This window comes from Rhinoderma darwinii, chromosome 13 (assembly GCF_050947455.1).
Source record: "Rhinoderma darwinii isolate aRhiDar2 chromosome 13, aRhiDar2.hap1, whole genome shotgun sequence".
Lineage (NCBI taxonomy): Eukaryota > Metazoa > Chordata > Amphibia > Anura > Rhinodermatidae > Rhinoderma > Rhinoderma darwinii.
The window spans coordinates 2,185,926-2,205,551 of NC_134699.1; the positions used below are offsets into that span (position 1 = coordinate 2,185,926).

The window sequence follows — 19,626 nt, forward strand, 5'->3', positions numbered from 1 at the left end:
GACGTGAATATGTGATCAATGCGACTAAAAGAGGAGTGGGGGTTGGAGTGAAAAGTAAAATCTTTTGTATTGGGATGTAATTCCCTCCACAGGTCATGTAGATCATGAGCCTGTAGCAGGTCACTAAACATAGACGAGGAAGTTTGAGGTGTGGATGATGTCGGGGTCGGGGATTTATCTATAGATGGATTGATTACCAGGTTTGAGTCGCCCATGACCACTAGCAAGCCCTTTCGATTGGCCTCTATCTGTTTAAATAAGTGAGAAAAGAACTCTGTTTGAAACTCATTTGGTCCGTAATATCCCACTAGAGTCACCTCTACATCAAATAGAGTACCGACAAGAATCACATATCGACCAGTAGGATCAAGAATTTCCTTGTTACAAAGAAAAGGGAGATTCTTTCTGAAGGCAATAACTACCCCACGTCGCTTTTCATGGGCATAAGCACCATGAAAAACAGGAAAGTGTGCACTGAGATGTTGTGGTTTGGAGGCGACAGAGAACCTGGTTTCCTGGAGGCAGACAATGTCCGCATGACAGGCTTTGTAGAAATGAAATGCCTTCGATCGTTTATGTGGCGAATTGAAGCCTTGGACATTATGAGAGATTATTTTCAGGGCAGAAGTAGCCATATGTATGATCTAATGATTTTATAATGAGTTCTGACCGGCAGGGGGAAAGGGAAAGAAGGGCTGGAAAGAGAGGGGAGGGAGAAACAGAATAGGTAAAAAGGGGTGTAGAGACAAATATGCATTTGAAAATTTAAAGAGAGAATTTTGTCCGAAAATCGGCCGAAAAGGGTGGACAGTAGCACAGGGGGTACTACTGATAGAGTCCGGGTTCGCCAACACCTGGGCACAAAGGTGTGGTAACGGCAATCTGTTGAGGTGAACCTAAACACCATGTTATGACAGAAAGGGGAGAACAAACAAGGAAGTATGGATCAGAGGGAGAGAACATTAATTTCCAGAACATTCTGCCCCAAGTAAGATGGCGGACCAGGCACGCCAAGTCGCGTTCAATCATATAACCAAAGTTAAACATAGCCATCAATCAAGGCACTCAAATATAGCCCGCCACACCACGTTGCCCGCCGCGGGACCGGGTGACAGGCAGGCCGCACCACCGCCAGGAAACATGCCCTCGTTCCGGTCAGCATAAGGCAGGACCGGGTCAACCTGGCATACAGGACTAAGAAATGGCAGTTGCTTAAAACAGTAACAATCACATGAAATTATTTTGCCGATCAACCTCCTGCAGGCCATACACACAGTGCCACCTAAAAGCAAGGCAAAGTATGTCTAGCCGGCAGGACAGCAAAACGACAACCACATTAATAGAAAAAAAAAAAAAAAAAGAAGAAAGAATGGTTAGTGCCAAGTTAATAAACATTGCATCTAGTTAAACAGCAAACTTATTCCAGATACAGCAAAACATGGCCTCCACAACCGCCCGCCTCTCAGAAAATAGATCAGTCCCCGCTGCGAGAGAACCAATATACAGGGTGGAAACATGCTAAAAGTACTCATCCATCAGTCGGGGTCATCTCGGATATCATAAACGGTTCCAGATCTTCCAGGTGGTCTGCGGGGGGGAACCTTGTTCCAAATAGGACGTAGCGGCGGCCCATCACGACGTTCCTGAGAAAGTTGACTTGATCGGGTGGCGTCTGTCGGCAAAAGCTGTAGGGTGACCAAAATTTGCCGAAGCTCATCCGCCGAGCTGGCCGAATAATACTTGTTGGCCAGAGAGAATTGGAGCTTGAAAGGATATCCCCATCGATATTTGATATGACGACTTTGTAGAACAGCCAGTAGGTTTCTCATATTTCGCCTTTTCTGTATAGTTATCGGAGAAAGATCCGCAAATATTTGGTACTCGTGGCCCTGAAACTTTAGGGATGATGTGGCTCTGGCCTTCTGAGACAGGGTTTCTTTGGTGGCATAGTAAGTGAGTTTCACCACTATGTCTCGTGGCTTGCCATCTTGTCGCTTAGGGCCGAGCGACCTATGGACCCGGTCCATCTCCAGCCTATCCACCGGGAGATCCGGTGCCAGCTCTTGGAATAGGGCTGTAATGGAGGAGTTAAGGTCCTCGTATGTCTCGGGCAGACCTCTTATCCGGAGATTCCCCCGTCGTGCACGGTTCTCGAAGTCCTCTAGGCGTAGCATCGTAGAATCCAGGTCAGCTCTCAGTGAATCAAATTCGGCATCGTGCGCATTCAAAACTTCAATGGTGTCGTCCATCTTAGTTTCCAAGACGTTCGTCCTGGCTCCCAGTTCACGTATCTCTTTGGTAAGATCTCTCGACAGCTTAGAAGCGGTGAGCTGCAATTCTTGCTGCAGGAGCTGTTTAAATTTCTGCAGCAAAGAGGCGTCCCTGGTGGTGAACTGGGGTTCAGGTATCTGCGAGCCGTCTTCTTGGGAGCCTGCAATGAGTTCAGGCGAGGCCTGTATATCGTCGTCCGAAACTGCCGACATGGCGGGCGAAGTTGCAGTCTCGGGCTGGGGGGCAGGGACGGAGGACTCCGGTTTCGAGTCCTTTCGCCCCACTGCGCTCTTCCGAACCATGAACAATCCGGGCAGAAAATCTTCCGGAGGAAGAAGGGTAAAAGGGCGAGTGAATTCACCTCAAATGCTTGCTTTATATAGCTGTTGTGCCCAGGAGTCGCGGAGCTACCTCAGCATGCGGCCATCTTGGTTAGCTCGCAAGCGCCCCCCGAAGAGACCCCTTTCAATCCACGGACCAAGATAAGTTTCCACAATTATCCTAGTCTTGCCACCTTGAGTGCGCAATGTACCCACTAAATAAAAGTTGACGCGAGACTGACAACCAGACGCTTCGAGTAAGTAACGAGGCTTGAAGTGATTCCTACCATACATGCAATAAGCCGCAGTCCGTAACGAGGAAACCATTTAAATTTGACCAAAGTTAATTACACACTAAAATTGAGCGCAGAACTGGGGAAAATACCTAATCTCTCAGCTTCGTAGCTCCATATACTCCCAGAAGAAGCGGTTTTACTTCAACCGCATGAATATGGCTCCAGCATACTGACGGGCATCATAACTTGCTGCCCTGCAAACAGCCGTCATGAGAAATGCCCCAAATGATTGACACTTCTGGGTAAAAGCTCGATAGGTAATGTACAAGGACCCTGCCGTTCTGTAGTGTTGGACTAGTTGGTGGCCTGCAAATCATTAAAAGCGTTTTTTTTTCCATTCACCAGCAGCAAGCAGAGATGTTTAACATGGTGAGAAATTGAAACACAAAGTATATCAGAACGCTGTAGAAAATCCTGGACTAATGGCGTGAGACATTAAATGGGTTGTCTCATCAGGACAAATGGACATCCTAGAGGGGGCCCCCCATCCATGTGTTACATGTCCCCCTGCAGCCAGATTCATTACCCTCCAGCAAAATCAGCTGCTTGCAAGTCCAGGGGCCCGGGAGCCGGCCCTGCGGTGCTCTGCTGACCGCCAATGTCTGTGAGACAACTCCTTCAACATCTCTGGAAGATCTTCCCAGGTCAACTCTTGCTCCCAAACCAGGGGAAACCGCCCTTGATTTTCAGCCGTTTTTTAAGCAAATGTGTTTTTCGCTGCGTATTTTACGACTGGTTTTGGTCTGTTTTTAGTCCATAAAAAAACGACTTTAAAAACTGCTCAAGAAGTGACATACATTTCTTTTACGCGGCTGTTTTTTTATGCGGCCGTTTTTTCAAAACGGCCCGTCCGCACAGAATGCCGTTTTTCCCCATTGAAATCAATGGGCAGATGTTTGGAGGCGTTCTGCTTACGATTTTTTTTTACGGCCCGAAAATAAGCCGTGTGTACATACCCTAAAAGTCATCACTACCAATCTCTAGTTGCTCCCTGACACAGTTGGGACCTCTTGTCCTTTTACCGCCTCATTTCGAGATCCCGTTTACGAAGCAATTCTGGATTAAAGCCAGGGAATATTTTGGGCAGCAGTGGGTAACGTGACGACTCAGTAATGCCCTAAAGAGTGCGGAGCTGTGACCACCATCACTGCAGCCAATACAACCAGAATGAAATGATGAATTACCGTTGCTGCGTTCTTTTTTTTTTTTTATAAATTACGGATACATTTTGTATTTTTTTGTGTGGTTTACTTGACACTATAAATACTAATATTCAGGGCACTTGAACCATTTCCACATAGACGGGCACTGCAGCGTCCCTCACATTATCAGAACCACCCAGCGGATCACACAGTGTTATATTCTGGTCAGTGTCACATTAATTGTGTGTTTTGACAGCTCGCCGTGGGAGAGAACAGAGAAAAAAAACATGGTTTCATTTTTGTTTCATTGAATCATGTCATTAAACTTGTGATGTTCCCATAAACAGCCATAATAGTGTATTGTGACACTGACGGCTAGAAGAATTTAACTCTGCGTGCCCCCTCATACCCCGAGTAGAGCAGTGAAATATTATAAACTGGGAGAAAGCAATGAGATAAAGAGCGCAGATATAACAAGTGTCTGAACATCGCACCCAGGAGCCTTTAGGATTTACACCTCGGTTTCCTGAGAATTTTTTTCACTGTTTAAGAAAATTGCATTTAAATATACAAGAGTGACGAAGATGAATAAGAGACACTGGAGTTTGGGTTCGGTTCCAGAGACTCAGGGTGGTTGTAGTGTGTGGACAGGGTAGTATATTTAGGAATGATTCTTAGGCTTTGTTCACATCTGCGTTCAGTCGGAGCTCATGTCAGAACGGAGCCCTGAATGAGACAAATGGAAACCACAGGTTTGTCTGCATCACTATTGATTTCAATGGTGATTGATCCGGTGCAAATCGGTTTCCGTTTGTCCCCGTTGTGTTAGGGCTCCGTCGTTTTGACAATCAATACCGTAGTTGACTGCGCTATTCATTCCATCAAAGCGATGGAACCCTTACACAACGGAGACAAACGGAAACCATTTGCAGCGTTTCCGTCATCATTGAAATCAATGGTGATGCAAACGGAAACCTACGGTTTCCGTTTTTCTGTCAGGGCTCCGTTCTGACGTAAGGTCCAACAGGACGCCAGAACGGGACCCTGACACAGATGTGAACGAAGCCTAACCAAAATGTAAAACGAAGGGTGGGTGGACTATCGTTGCTCATCTTCTTTAAGTAAACTGTCACCAACCCTGTCCCCAGTGTAGAGATCCCCACTGCAGCCCTGTATATCCCCACCTACTCCAATAGGCATTTATTCATATGATATAAGTAGTTCAGTTAGGAGGTTGCCCGCTGGTAACCTCCGCCTATTACAAAAAGCCCTGACAACGTGGATGTAAAGTATTGAACTCAAAAATGGTATGTAAGTCAGTACCAGTGCTTGCTGTCTGGCTGGATTTTAGTTTACTGCAGGGCATCTGAAATATGCAACTTGTCATCATTTGTTCAGGCTGCTTCTCTATCCTTCCCCCATACTTTATACTGCAGCCATGCCTCTTCCGACTGATTGTGTATGAATACAAGTCTATCACAAATTCAGTCAGTACATAAAGAGCTGATATCCATTACATCAAGGGTAGGATACTTTATAAAATACAGACTACTAGACCACCAGTGAGAGAAAGATTATCCTAATAATCCCTCATAGACTCCGGAACAAGCCTTAGTAAGGGGGAGTCGCTGTAATATGTTAGTGAAATAATCCCCACCCTACGTGAGCCTTTTGATTCTGACACTGTCGGCTGTTGCCGTTCACTGACGGTATTATTTTTCCTGCTCTGGAAAGTATTTAATTCTTTGCTCCAGGTAATAGGTGTGCTGGCTTGTGCACAGGTAAAAAGGCTCAGTATTTTACAAGGGTGAGATAAACCATCGATAATCTGCAGAGAACATGCAAAAAAGGGTCTGAGATCTAAACCTCTAGGGTAGAGTTGCACGATGCATCGAGATATCCATTCTATTTTGATGCCACGCACCCGCCAATGGTTCAATACCATTAATTCATGTATTTCGATACTAAGCTGTCCGGCCGCACAGCTTAATATTGTAACAGATGAATGTAGTCAGAGCGGGGCTGCGGCTGTGTGATAAGCCATTGCCCCGCTCCTGACAAGTTCGAGTGCGCGGAGTCCGCGTGAGGTGACGTGACCATAGCTGTACTAATGAGCGCCGTCACTGAAGACAGAACATGTCTGTCGCACTGCAAAACACCCCCACGCTCTCTGTCTTCAGTTCCTGCGCCGCCGCTCATTAGTGCTTCTCCGGCCGCATCACCTCATGCTGACCGCCACCCCCTGCCCCGCTCTAATGGAGGAGTTCAGAGAAACCTCTGATCACTGACGCGATTCACTTGAATGTTTCGATCAAAGCTGAGCAGTGTCCAAGCGGTAAGTAAGAGGGGGAGGTGCCCTTTGGATGCGTCACAGGGAATCCCTGTGACACGATTAAGGGACATACCATATATGGGCAGACAGCCCAGGGTCCATAGGAGGACCCCAGGGCTGTCTGACCATATTTCCTGTCGTTAAGGCATACTTAGTACACAGGCAGTTGTTAGGACAGACCTATCAGTATGTAGATATATCCCGGTACATTACTATCAGTATTTATATCTATACCAGTACATTTGCAGTTTTAGGGTCAGTTCACACAGTTTTTTGACACGGAAACCGCATTGGAAAATGCGCCAAAAATGACCGAAAATGCCTCCCATTGATTTCAATGGGAGGTGGAGGCGATTTTTCTTCCCGCGAGCGGAAAAAACGGCTTGCGGGAAAAAGGGACAGGCCTTATCTTCGGGCGTTTACGTCTCTGACCTCCCATTGACATCAATGGGAGGCAGAGAAAGCGTATTTCGCAGTGTTTTTTGACCGCAGCGCTCAATGGCCGCTCACGAAAAACGCCACAAAAATCGGCGTGCAGGGAGAGGAAAATCTGCCTCAAAACTCCAAACGGAATTGGCAGATTTTCTGCCTGCAAAAAACTGTGTGAACCCAGCCCAAAAATAATAGTCAAAAAAAAAAGTTATATTAAATAACTAAAATATGCAGGTGGATCTTTTTATTTTTTTAATGCGATAAACATTAAAATAAGTCTCCATATATAAAATCGACACATTTGGTATCGTCGCGACCATAATAAATTTAGAGCGTAATTTAATATAAACTCTTTCACTTATTAATGTGAGGCACGAGGTGTTATGTATTCTGTACCTCCGTGTGCCTCACAATAGTGCTTAATCGCATCGTGTACCTTACACATTAACCCAATAATGTCAATTATAACTGAGGAACGTGATGGGGTAATTACTATAAATGTGAGGCACATGGAGGTTCCAAATTCATCATCACACCTCGCGCCTCACATCAGAAAATGGAAGAACTTTTTTTTTTTTATTATAATTGTTGGCCAAGTTATCGTTTTGGTATCGAGAATCGCAATACTACACGAAGTATCGGTATCTAAGTCCAAATTCCGGTATCCTGACATCCCTACTCCAGAGTACGGGTCAGCGGCAACTCTCCAGTCATAGGGGGATATGCTACAATAATAAGCTGTGCCCCATGTGACAGAACCAAATGCTTCTCCAAAGCGATCCGTTTTCATGCACTTAGAAATAAAGACTGTTCACCAATCCAGCCGGAATTTATATGAGAGGCATCTGTGGACATGGGGCTCTATCAACAGAAGAAAGGGTTCTTTACAGTAAGAGCTGTGGCACTACAGAATGACCAACCATAAGAGGATGTAAGGGCGATACAATGACAGACAAGACATGACTAATTGAGAATTATAATTAATAGCCGGGAGAATGTTATATTGATGCAGGTTAATTACCCGACTGCCGTGCGTGCTTATAACGTGAGAGCTGACTGGAAAATGTATCCATGAAAACAGCGAATATATGAAGGAGAAAGTTACAAAAAGATTCCTTTACTCCGGCACCAAATGAAGTTCGAATTCTCTGATAATTCAGTATTCAGGTAATATAGACCCAACTTCAGTCTTATTCCAAAAGCCATTGAGGACACTGCTGTCTGATGTGTGACTGGAGACTGACCAATACCCTACAAACCTCTCATAGAGACCCCACTGGAGTGACAAATCCAACTCCTACCGGGTGTGGACACGTCTGTGGGATTGTTTTAGGAGCCAGATGAAAAGAACATTCATAGTCCATAGCAAACAACCCAAAAAGTTATACCCCACATCAAACGTGTGGTCGCATTGGCCGCCTTGCTCCTGGGACGTGTCCAGCGCTGCTCTACTATAACATTCAATCGGCCATTCGCACCATATACTTTGTATTGCAACAGAGTAACGTCTATAAAAAAATCCAACATGGCAGATTATCCGTCTGGAATCGACATTAATGGTAAACGGACGACTGTCAGATGATACGGCGCTCACGCTTTGTTGTGGTTCAGAAGTACCTGGTTCTTTGTCCTAAAGGGGTTGTCCAGGACCAGAATAAAGGCTCTATTGTTTTTCCAGAAACAGCGCCACGTCTGTCCATGGACTGTGTGTGGTATTGCAGCTCAACCGCATCCACATAAATGGTTCCAAACTGCAATACCAGAACAGTCCACGGACACTCGGTGCTGGACCACCCCTTAAGAACTCTGCACATAATCAGTATGTCATTATTTGCCGTCACTGCCTAATCTTCATCTCCGCTCTATACTCCAGTCCGTTCATTGTGTGGACTGATGAGTGAAGGGGCCACTGCTGCAAGAACTACAATCATTGTATGGACTGATGAGTGAAGGGGCCACTGCTGCAAGAACTACAATCATTGTATGGACTGATTAGTGAAGGGGCCACTGCTGCATGAACTACAATCATTGTATGGACTGATGAGTGAAGGGGCCACTGCTGCAAGAACTACAATCATTGTATGGACTGATGAGTGAAGGGGCCACTGCTGCAAGAACTACAATCATTGTGTGGACTGATGAGTGAAGGGGCCACTGCTGCAAGAACTACAATCATTGTATGGACTGATGAGTGAAGGGGCCACTGCTGCAAGAACTACAATCATTGTATGGACTGATGAGTGAAGGGGCCACTGCTGCAAGAACTACAATCATTGTATGGACTGATGAGTGAAGGGGCCACTGCTGCAAGAACTACAATCATTGTATGGACTGATGAGTGAAGGGGCCACTGCTGCAAGAACTACAATCATTGTATGGACTGATGAGTGAAGGGGCCACTGCTGCAAGAACTACAATCATTGTATGGACTGATGAGTGAAGGGGCCACTGCTGCAATAACTACAATCATTGTATGGACTGATGAGTGAAGGGGCCACTGCTGCAAGAACTACAATCATTGTGAGCGGGTTTCTGCATTGCTGCATTTCTCATCCACTTTTTATCACTTCCTGACCGTAGACGGCACACCTGGTTACAGGTGAATGCAAAACCGTTCATAATGTAAAGTCAAATGAGATGGAAATCTGTATCTGTACCGGGGGGAGGGGGGGGCAGATCATCCACAGACAAACGCTGATATAAATATACTACTTAATGCTTCAGATCTGAGAGCGGCTCCTCACTGGGGACTATCGCAAGCAATTACTGCCAAACCATGGCCAGCAGTGTAGGTATAGCCGGGCATTTATATCATCTCACGATCACATCTGATGATGGGGACCAGAAAGTGTTACAAGTAATAGGCCAAGATTTTTACTTTAGTGAATTGAATGTTTGGGTGCCATAAAGATAATGTTTGTGCCCAGCGCTTATGATCCGCACTTCAAGCCTGTGTTGTCTCGTCTACACTGATTACTGTATATCCACCTCTCCTCCACACTAGTTACTAAAGCCTTGCCTATCTTCCCGCCGCCCCCTCGCCCCTCATACCAGATCACTGCAATCTCTGCATTTACCAAACTTCATGGTCCGTCCCTTTCACCGGAGCTTGTTAACGCCTCAGTCCCGCTTGACTTTGCCTCCTGTTTGTGCTGCTGTTTTTCATTTTTTTTTTTACATTGTAATTTATTTTGGGACAAATCCTTGAATCCTCATTGTTCTCTTCCTACTGCAGGTGGAGACCCCACTGAGTCTTGTCTCTTGATGTGTAAAATGCTGCAGCCACTGTGACCTTCAGATCATATATAATCTCACCGTCCGAAGAGAGACTATAGTATGGGAATCTTTATATCAGTAGCTTCTCAGTACCACGTTATACAACCTAGTATCATCTAAGTGCTACGCTAATGTGTGTGTATATATGTATTCTTCATATCGTGTATATATCCCAGTACGACTATACAATCCTAGCACCTCACTACCGTGCCAATGTCATAGCTATACTGCACTATACAATCCCAGTATGCTCTGCTCCCATTGCTGTACTATAGAATTCACTGCCAGTGCTTCCCTATACAGTCCCAGAATGATCCCAGTACTTCACCATGCAGTCCCAGTATGATCCCAGTACTTCACCATGCAGTCCCAGTATGATCCCAGTACTTCACCATGCAGTCCCAGTATGATCCCAGTACTTCACCATGCTGTCCCAGTATGATCCCAGTACTTCACCATGCAGTCCCAGTATGATCCCAGTACTTCACCATGCAGTCCCAGTATGATCCCAGTACTTCACCATGCAGTCCCAGTATTATCCCAGTACTTCATCATGCAGTCCCAGTATGATCCCAGGATACTACACAATCCCACTAAAAGACAGGAGTCCTGGGTTCATATCCAACCAAGGACAACATCTGCTTAGTCTGTATGTTCTCTCCCGTGTTCTCTCGTTTTCTCCCAAAACGCATAGGTTAATTGGCTTCCTATGGAAGTGGCCCCAGTTTGTATGTATGAGAGAAGGAGATTAGATTGTGGGCCCTATTAGGGTCAGGGACTGATCTGCACAGGGATTTTCATCACACACAACTGCAGAATATATTGGTGCTATATAAGCAACAGGAAATAAATCTGAGTACTCCACTATACAATACCAGTAGACTCCCAGTACTCCACTATACAATACCAGTAGACTCCCAGTACTCCACTATACAATACCAGTAGACTCCCAGTACTCCACTATACAATACCAGTAGACTCCCAGTACTCCACTATACAATACCAGTAGACTCCCAGTACTCCACTATACAATGCCAGTAGACTCCCAGTACTCCACTATACAATACCAGTAGACTCCCAGTACTCCACTATACAATACCAGTAGACTCCCAGTACTCCACTATACAATACCAGTAGACTCCCAGTACTCCACTATACAATACCAGTAGACTCCCAGTACTCCACTATACAATACCAGTAGACTCCCAGTACTCCACTATACAATACCAGTAGACTCCCAGTACTCCACTATACAATACCAGTAGACTCCCAATACTCCACTATACAATACCAGTAGACTCCCAGTACTCCACTATACAATACCAGTAGACTCCCAGTACTCCACTATACAATACCAGTAGACTCCCAGTACTCCACTATACAATACCAGTAGACTCCCAGTACTCCACTATACAATACCAGTAGACTCCCAGCACTCCACTATACAATACCAGTAGACTCGCAGTACTCCACTATACAATACCAGTAGACTCCCAGTACTCCACTATACAATCCAAATATTCTCCCAGTACTCCACTATACAATCCCAGTATGTTCCCAGCTCTCCACTATACAATCCCAGTATGTTCCCAGCTCTCCACCATACAATCCCAGCATCATCTGAGTACTTCACCTTACATTCCCAGTACTCCACTATACAATCCCAGTACTCCACTATACAATACCAGTATACTCCCAGTACTCCACTATACAATCCAAATATGCTCCCAGTAATTCACTATACAATCCCAGCACTTCACAATACAATCCCTGTATCATCTGAGTACCTCACCATACAATCCCAGTATGTTCCCATTACTCCACTATACAATCCCAGTACTTCACTATAGAATCCCAGTATGTTCCCAGCACTTCACTATACAATCCTTGTATCATCCGAGTACTTCACCTTACATTCCAAGTACTCCACTATGCAATCCAGTAAGATCCCAGTGCTCCACTATATAATCCCAGTACTCCAATATACAATCCCAGTACTCCACTATACAATCCCAGTATGTTCCCAGCTCTTCACTGTACAAGCCCAGCACTTCACAATACAATCCCTGTATCATCTGATTACTTCACCTTACATTCCCAGTACCCCACTATATGATCCCAGTACTCCACTATACGATCCAAGCACTTCACTATACAATCCAGTAAGATCCCAGTACTCCAATATACAATCCCAGTATGATCCCAGTACTCCACTATATAATCCCAGTATGTTCCCAGTACTCCGCTATACAATCCCAGTATGATCCCAGTACTCCGCTATACAATCCCAGTATGATCCCAGTACTCCGCTATATAATCCCAGTATTATCCCAGTACTCCACTATATAATCCCAGTACTCCACTATACAATCCCAGTATACTCCCAGTACTCCACTATACAATCCCAGTACTTCATTGTGGAATCTTAGTTTCTCATACCTTTTGAATCTTTCTGGCAGGACTCACATGTTGCTTTTGCCTGAGAATTGCCCAATGCTTTGTCCGTTTTTTGTGCCTCATCTAATGAATGAATTCAGGGATGTCGGAGCCAGTCTCCAATCACAGAATACATGTATCACCCAGTCACCTTGCACTCAGTTACAATGTTGCTTCTTTGAGGACACAGTCACCTCCTATATCCACAAAGAGCAGAAACACTGATCCTCCTGAATTACATAGCAGCACCAAGACAGCACCGCTGCTACATACCAACTGGGCACTGAAGTTCCTGCGATGCCCCCGCTGCACGTTATTTATACATGCACCGATGCCCAACATTAACCTTCATTGGGAGACTTTCAAGCCAGGCTGAGGTTAACCTGAGCTGCTTCTTGCCACAAGTTTGAATGCAATCTCCACCAGACAGCAACACGTGTCCAAGGGCTGAACTTACTTTTCAGGATGGGGGGCTCCTGGTGCCAGCTGCGAAGGGTGTCAGGGAGGGGGCTGCACACATTGCCCGTGCTCCCAGTGCAGGTGGTTGCAGGGGAAGCGATGTTGGCAGTGCCGGAGCCAGTTCTCTGTGAGGCTGAGGAGGGAGGAGGAGGCTCCATCACTGAACACTGAGGAGGGGCCTGAGCAGAAAAAAATGTGTGAGCTGAGAAAAGTCCCCGAGCAGGAGAGGAGATGACAGAACTACACAATGTATACTAACTTGTATGTGTACCAGACTTCATAGCAACTGCACTGACTGCTGGCTGTCACTCACACTGCACTGTCTGCTGGCTGTCACTCACGCTGCACTGACGGCTGGCTGGCGCTGCGCTGACGGCTGGCACTGGCGCTGACGGCTGGCTGGCGCTGCACTGACGGCTGGCTGTCACTGGCGCTGCGCTGACGGCTGGCTGTCACCTAGGGGGCGTAGCTAAAGGCTCTTGGGCCTTGGTGCAAAAGCCCTTTTTGTGGCCCGCATCCAACTTCTCATGGCCGACGGCCCACAGCTTCATCTGCATCGCTGAGTTTCCTAAGTGAACCAACGATGCAGCACTAGCAGCCAGGGATGTCGCTAAGGTCTTAAAGCATCAGGGGAGACAGCATATCTATAGCACTACGACCCCTATAGCTATGGATAGGATTCAATGCTGGATCCTACCATCCCCAGGTATATATGTAGGCTTAGTCCCAGTTCTGGGTGTATGTGCAGCGTAGGTTCCCACCTTACAGAGGTCGCCTTGTCGTGGCAGGTGGGCTAACACTTTTTGATCAAAATGTGCACTAAGAACCTCCCTATTTGTAGGTAGATTTAGCTTTGGTGCATATCTATTTATATTTAGTGGTTTAGGTGGCATTAGTGTTGCAGGGTGCTGTCGCCATTTTTTTATATCTATGGATAGGATTAGATACAGTAGCTCAGCAGATTTAGCACATATGATAGGCTTAGATACAGGGCCCAGCTTTCTGACATTGGGGCTCCTGTGCTGGACCCAGGAAAGGGAAGATAATAATTGCTTATTTTTTTTGTTACAAATTATTTTTTTATTTTTTTACAGGTTTGGTTGTTGGACTCTAGTACGGTGTATTTTTTTTGTTTTGGTCCCAATAAAATGGTTAACAAGGATTGGGGGGGGGGTTCTTTCAATAAAATTTTATTATTTTCTATGACTTTGTATTTTTTTTAAACTTTATTACTACCGCCTTAGTAATGGCTGCTGGCTGACCGCGTCCATTACTTACTTTCCCGGTGAAAAGGCTAGCACGAACCCCCATCATTGCCCCGGTACACACCACCACCAGGGGTGCTGGTAAGAGCCGTGTACTATCCAGTACCCAACCATCTGTAGTAAAGGTTAGATACCGGGGCAGCCGCAGGCTGGTATTATTAGACTGGGGAAGGCGAGAAACCTTGGCCATTCCCACCCTGGTAATGCTAGCCTGCTGCTGCTTTGTTGCATCTGGCTGGTTATGAAAAATGGAGGGGACCGCACATCGTGTCTTTTCCAACTATTAAATTTTTTTATTTTAAATAACGTGGGGTCTTCCCAATTTTTCATAACCAGCCATATACAACATAGCAGAAGCAGGCTAGCATTACCAGGGTGGGAAGTCCCACTGTTTTTGTGCTTTCCCAGTCTACTAATGCCAGCCTGCTGCTGCCCCGGTACCCTACCATCACTATGGATAGTCGGGTACTGGATCGCACCCGGCTCTTCCCGATACCCCTGGTGGCGGTGGGTACTGGGGTAATAATAATGTTCTGCACTGGCTAACACTAAGCCCTGTCTTAGTAATGGATGCGGTCAATCAGCCAAGTGCCATTACTAAGGTGGTAGTAATAAAGTTTAAAAAAAAATACAAAGATATAGAACATTTTTTTTTTTGGAAGTATACTGTTACTATAGTAACGGGCCCCAGTAGTTTATTGCATAGGCCCCAGTTATTATAGTAACCGTTAATAGGTGGGGGGCTGCGGGCCCCCTGTCTTCGGGGCCCGTTCGCAAATTGCCACCCCTATAGCTATGCCACTGTTGTCACCTGCGCGGCTGCCTCTCGCGCGGCGCCGCCTCTCGCGCGGCGCTGCCTGTCGGCGTATAAGGGATGAGATGTGTGTGTGGCTGCTCAAGTCTGAGGTTACCTGTTAACTCCTCAATGGTCACAAACAAATACAGAAAATATAATTTAAATATAAATGATTTTTTATGGTCGTGTGCATGGGGTTACCGTGTGCTCTGTGCCAGAATACAGCACAAGCTACGAGTGCTTGTAACTGACAAATATTGCTAGGCCTCGTGCAAACATCCATTGCCTGTCGTACGGAAGCTAATGATTGATCCGTGAAACACAAACCGCACATGGATGGCTTCTGTGTGCAGGTAATTGTTTCAACGGACCCAAAAAATGAAATGGCCGAGACGGTCCTGTCAAAAAAACGGACAAGAGTAGGACCTGTCCTATTTTTGTCAGAACGGCCACACTTCCGTTAAAACAATGGAAGCGTGTATGGTCCCATAATAAATTGTCGGTGTGTTATCTGTTCAAAAAGAATTTTAAAAAAATGAGTAGCTCCGTGAAGAAAATAACTGAAATGCTGTGGAGCCGGTAACTTGTACAGCATACAGAGAGAGTAGGGAGATATATAAGGGAGCACTCGCAATGATGGGTCGCCCGGCCGGTGACGTCCCACATGCCGTCAGTGCACAGAGCTGGTGACGTCACAGTGGAAGTAAGGAGAGAGGGACCGGACAACTAGGAAAGCTGGGTGACGGCCCCGGCTGAGGCAATATTGATTTTCACACGAAGAGCAAGAAGGCAACTGGCAAGAAGTTTTAGCATTTGCTCCTGATTTTCTTCTATGTACGTTTTGCAGCCTCTCCGTACAGTTCTTACATATTGTAAGGGGCACCAAACCATTCACCCTAAGGCGGGATTCACGCGACCGGGTCGTTCCCGAGCCCGAGTGTCGGCCGGTAAAATTGGCCATTTTGCCCGGCCGGTTTGCATTAAGTTTTGCATCCGTTCCGGGCCGGGCAGATCTGGACAGTGACATCAGCGGCAACTCCTGAATGGGAATCCCCATGTGTTCGGGGATTCCGCTTCAGGAGTTTCCCCTGATGTCACTGCCCAGATATGGACAGAGACCTCAAGCGCTCTGTCCAGGAGCGGAATCCCCGAAAACACTGGGATTCCGCTCCTTCAAGGAGCTAAAGTGCGGCTAGCACATAGCAGAGCGGGGAGATACCTCCCTGCTCTGCTATAGTGGCGTCGCTACAGTAGTAGCCGCAGCAGCTGCAGCTGCTAGCGGCGCCATCGAAGGTGTCGCCGGGCCAGGGTGCTTTTCAAGCAAGGGAAGGGAGCCAGCGCAGCGCTCCCTTCCACCTGCTGTACACCCCGGCCCTGCCACACAGTGTACAGCGATGCCATTCGTCAGAATGGCATCAACTCCTCCTCCTCACATTCACTCCTCGCTGTGAGGAGGAGGAGACAGAGCGCAAGCTCCGGAAAACCCGGCCGTCACTCGGGACACATCCCGGTGATGGCCGTGTATTACCCGGCCCCATAGACTTCTACCTGGGCGAAGATAGAGCATGTCCTATTTTTTGACGGCCGGTTTTCCCGGCCGTCAAAAAATCGGTCGTGTGAATAGCCCCATTAGGGGTCTATTATTCCTAATGCAGCCGGGTGCCGGCCGATTTATGAACGGGAAACCCTGCCGTGTGAATGAGGCCTAAGGAGCTATGGCCATGGAAGTGTCCTGACTCTACAGCGACCCTGTGGTCTGATTATGAACCTGTAGAAACTGGGAGAAGCAATTCCTCTGAAATACGGCACCCGGAGGTTCAGTATGGACCATGCAATGCTATGTAACGATACAGATCCGCACACCAGGGCCGTGTCCACGAGGCCACAGGAACCCTGTGTATCAGAGGGCACAATGTCCCTACAACAGACTCCTGGAGTTGTTACACTGTGGAGAGGAGACCCCCTGCTAGCGCTGGTCCAGTCCTGCTACAGAGCTCCGCACTTGGTCACCCCTTGTAGGGTCCCCCTCGGTTGTTTGCTGAACGGGGTTAACTCCTGTGTGCGGGCTGAGCACTAGGCGGTCTCAATCTATGTACACCCCAAAATCCAGAAAACCCATAAATAGCATTCTCCATGTTCATTATAAATCATTCCTTTTCTCGTTTACTTTCTCCTCGCCATCCCTGTGTAGATCTGATCCTTTTACCCCTTGTAAGCCGGGCTAAGCTCCGCAGGTAGAGAACAGATATAATAACCCTGTAGCGAGCTGCCCCCTGGCGTTGTGCCGCTCTCCTCTGTAAAACACTTCAACTTTTAAAGTAAACACATTGTCCAATAAATATATTGCTCTGAGGTTTCACTCACCATCTGCCAGGATTTTTATTACATATTCCTGACATTTTATTATTATTAATAATCCTTTCTGAAGATTTATGACCTTTTCCTTTGCTGCAGTCCAAAATAGAGATTGTTGCAATATTTGTGGTATTTCAATTCATTGTTATGATGCAGGCGAAATTAGGAGATATTATTATCATGAAACATTGTGGCAACCAGAATTCACTACATGTCATATATGGTGAATGTGTTTGTGTATATATATATATATTTTTTATTTTGAACTTGATGGACATGTGTCTTTTTTCAGCCGTACTAACTATGTAACTATGTAACTATGTAACGTAGAGCAACTACAGGATTATCGGTGTAGAATAGTTTTAAAAAAAAAATTTTTTTTTATAATATTTAAAAAAAACAACAAACTATTCTACAGCGATAATCCTGTAGTTGCTCTACGTTGAAAGTCATTCTCCATGTTTGATGAAGTTGCCGTCTGCGGCGAAACCACATGCAGTTTTAAAGTGAAAAACACAAAAAATACTTGTAATGAGGCTCTGTACTGTTCTGTGTGAATGTGCCCTAAGGTAATAATATAATGAGCAAAATAATTTGGATGTCAGCGTGGAAATTAGCCAGTAAGAGCCACGAGAAGATCCGCAGCAGGTTTGTTGACTGTTTTAAGAAAATAGGTTTTTATTTCTACAACATTCTAGTTAACAAACGAAATAACCGCAGTGTGCCGCAGTGTGCCGCAGTGTGCCGCACGGTTAAAAAAGACATTGCAAAACCGCAGTAATTACCAGAAAGAAGTTGTGGATTTATTGGCCCGGATGAATATCCAAACCGTGCGGTCATGTCACATTGTGTGAAAATCGTGGCAAAAATTAAATATTACCGGCACGTGTGAATAGACTCCTGTGCTTGGCAGACCGTGTGCGCTGTTATGTATGGGGGTACACAGAGTCCCTACAGCTTCAGACCCCACCTTTCGGTTCCTCTGCTTAACACTGTATAGTAGAGATCTCCCCCCCGTAAGACTATTCTTATACCTCCGTAATATGGCATCCGATGAAACCCTTTTTATGTTCGGTTCTATATGAAATTGGAGGCATACAGAGGTACGGTATGGGCGCATTCACTTCTGTGAGTACCGTATTGCGTGCACACAATAATTTGGACTGAAATCTCCAAAGATTAACTATAATCTGCGGTAAAGTAACATGAAAAAAAAGTAGCATTTAAAAGTATTCCCTAAGCCCTCATGCACACTAACGTGTTTTTTGCGTCTGCAAAAATGCGGATGAATTGCGGACCCATTCATTTCTATAGACCCATGGTTTCCACGGACCAGTCATTATATAGGCCACATTTGTGGGCCGGGCTCATTGAAATCAATGTGTGCATGGTCCGTGATTTGCAGATGACACTAAGCGGCCGCCCGTGCCGTAATCACCACTATGGTCGTGTGCATGAGGTCTAATTTATTACTCTTTGTGCCTCCAAAATGGGGTCCTCATCACTAGGACAGCAGTAGAGTCCCATACAAGGTGTCTAGGCAGGTGGACAATTGGATGAGTAGTTCACTCTATTATTGGATGTCTAACATGTTGAGATCAGGTCTAGAGGTCAGACTGGCCCACTAGAATACCAGAGACTCCTCTGATTGGCACAATAATATGCCCCTAATCTAACAGGTCCAAAAAAAGTAAAGTAGAAGACCACACTATTTGGAGCAGACTGTGGCGCCAAATGCTTGTCTGTAGGGTCTATTTCTTAGGCCTCATGCACACGACCGTAAGAAAACTCCGTAATACGGTCCGCAATTACATACCTGCCCGGTTCTATCGGCCGCGGACGCCTTTCCTTACTGCTGCGGATGGATGTCCGTGCTGTAGATCCGTGCCGGGAATTATGGATCATGTCCTACTTTTTGTTTTTTACAGGCCGTGCTCCCATACTTTGTATCGGAGCATGGCACGAAAATGTGGCCGGCCGTGCCCGTAATCGCGTAATGATTTATTATTTGATCGTCTGTCCTGTGAGTACAATGATGACGACAAAGCCAGTGGGGCAATTTTGAGTGGACGTGCCCATGTTCTGTACAGCTGGAGGCTGGGCCCACAGAGCCATTTCCTCTGGTGGGTGCCTATTGCTGGTCTTACATATTGGTGTTTCCCTGACTGACCTGTGGGGCACCCAATGATTCTTGCAAGTACCACTGATGACCTGAGGGGGCAGCTGCACCTTCATCTAGTGTGACT

The 19,626-nt window shown here is 46.1% G+C and overlaps 1 protein-coding gene and 1 long non-coding RNA gene across 6 annotated transcripts in view; one reads left to right on the forward strand and one right to left on the reverse strand.

Annotated features, from left to right (window-relative positions):
* Window positions 1–13,087, reverse strand: part of KCNG1 (potassium voltage-gated channel modifier subfamily G member 1) — a 48,534-nt gene extending 35,447 nt beyond the window's left edge. Inside the window, exon 1 of one of the 2 annotated variants that reach the window (XM_075845511.1) lies at window positions 12,963–13,087. The gene's annotated coding sequence lies outside the window, so the exon portion shown is untranslated. The other variant, XM_075845512.1, reaches the window with a different exon arrangement.
* LOC142665761 (uncharacterized) overlaps window positions 1–19,626 on the forward strand; it is a 320,337-nt gene that overhangs the window by 53,535 nt on the left and 247,176 nt on the right. The gene's annotated exons all lie outside the window — the stretch shown is intronic.